Raw genomic sequence first — 1185 nt, forward strand, 5'->3', positions numbered from 1 at the left:
AAGCCCCCCCACCAGAAAATTCTCATGTGCAGTCAGGTTGGCGAGCCACTAGTCTCGGTGATTACAGTTGACTAAATGATATTTTTCATTGGATTGACAAGTATATGCTCCCTCTCTCCTTGTGGCATACACTGTAGACTCCCCAATAAGTGTTTGTTGAAAGAGAAGGAAAAACCAAACCCTTCCAGATTAGAAACTCAAGGAAAAGACTCCTTTCACAATCGAGGCACCATTTTACTAAGGGGTCAAGATCCATAAGAAAGTATACTATATCTTAAAATCTTAAAAAAAAAAATTATTCTGGCAGTTCATTTAAGTTTGAGCCTGTTGTCATGATTGTAGTGGTAATGGGGCTGGTGAAACCGTGCCCACTGCATGAATTCCAGAGTAAAGGCTAGATTGAAATCCAATGTGGTACACAAATTAATGTTGACCTTTACTAAGTTCCAAGATCAATATTAATTACTGCTGCGGTATGTAATTATAAAAGTGCTGTTTGATGTTTCACACCAAGGATATGGGTAGAGAGAGAAAGGAGCTTGAATTAATACCATCTGTGGTTTCTAACTTTATAATTAAGGTGCATTCCTCTTTGGAACATTGTGCAGTTAGTATATATGATTATTGTTAGGTTTATTATGCCCCGAGATGTATTACCATTACAAGGATATCCTTTCTGGTTTGGTTCGGACAGTATTGGTCTATACCTTTTTCCCGGCATAGTTATTAAAAGTCTCTTTCACTCAAAAATGTCCTGTTTGGGATAATACGTTATATGGTTATCCCAGTTATAGATCTTGCTTCATGGGCACACTTACTGACTTGATAGATTTTGATTATCATCTTTAAAAAATCCACTTTTTTCTTACCCATTGTATGAACTGATGTTTTATCCTGAAGGCCCTCCAGTTTTTTTTTTTTCTGTTCGTAATAAATGATTTGTATTGTGGCATTTAGAAAATGTGACTGTCTGCTAATTGGCATGTTAGATATTTGTTCCCTAACCTGTTTTGGGACTACATTCCTGAAGTCATCTGCCTTGTGTCCATGAAATCATGGTGAAGAATGTGCACCTACATGACTTCATAAGACACACAGCAGGGCTCTCTTCTTGCAGAAATAATTATTGAGCTTGGAAGGAAGAATCCTTTCTCTGGTTGTTTTGTCCTTTGCTCAGATTCTCCC

Source organism: Prionailurus bengalensis, chromosome A1 (assembly GCF_016509475.1).
Source record: "Prionailurus bengalensis isolate Pbe53 chromosome A1, Fcat_Pben_1.1_paternal_pri, whole genome shotgun sequence".
NCBI lineage: Eukaryota > Metazoa > Chordata > Mammalia > Carnivora > Felidae > Prionailurus > Prionailurus bengalensis.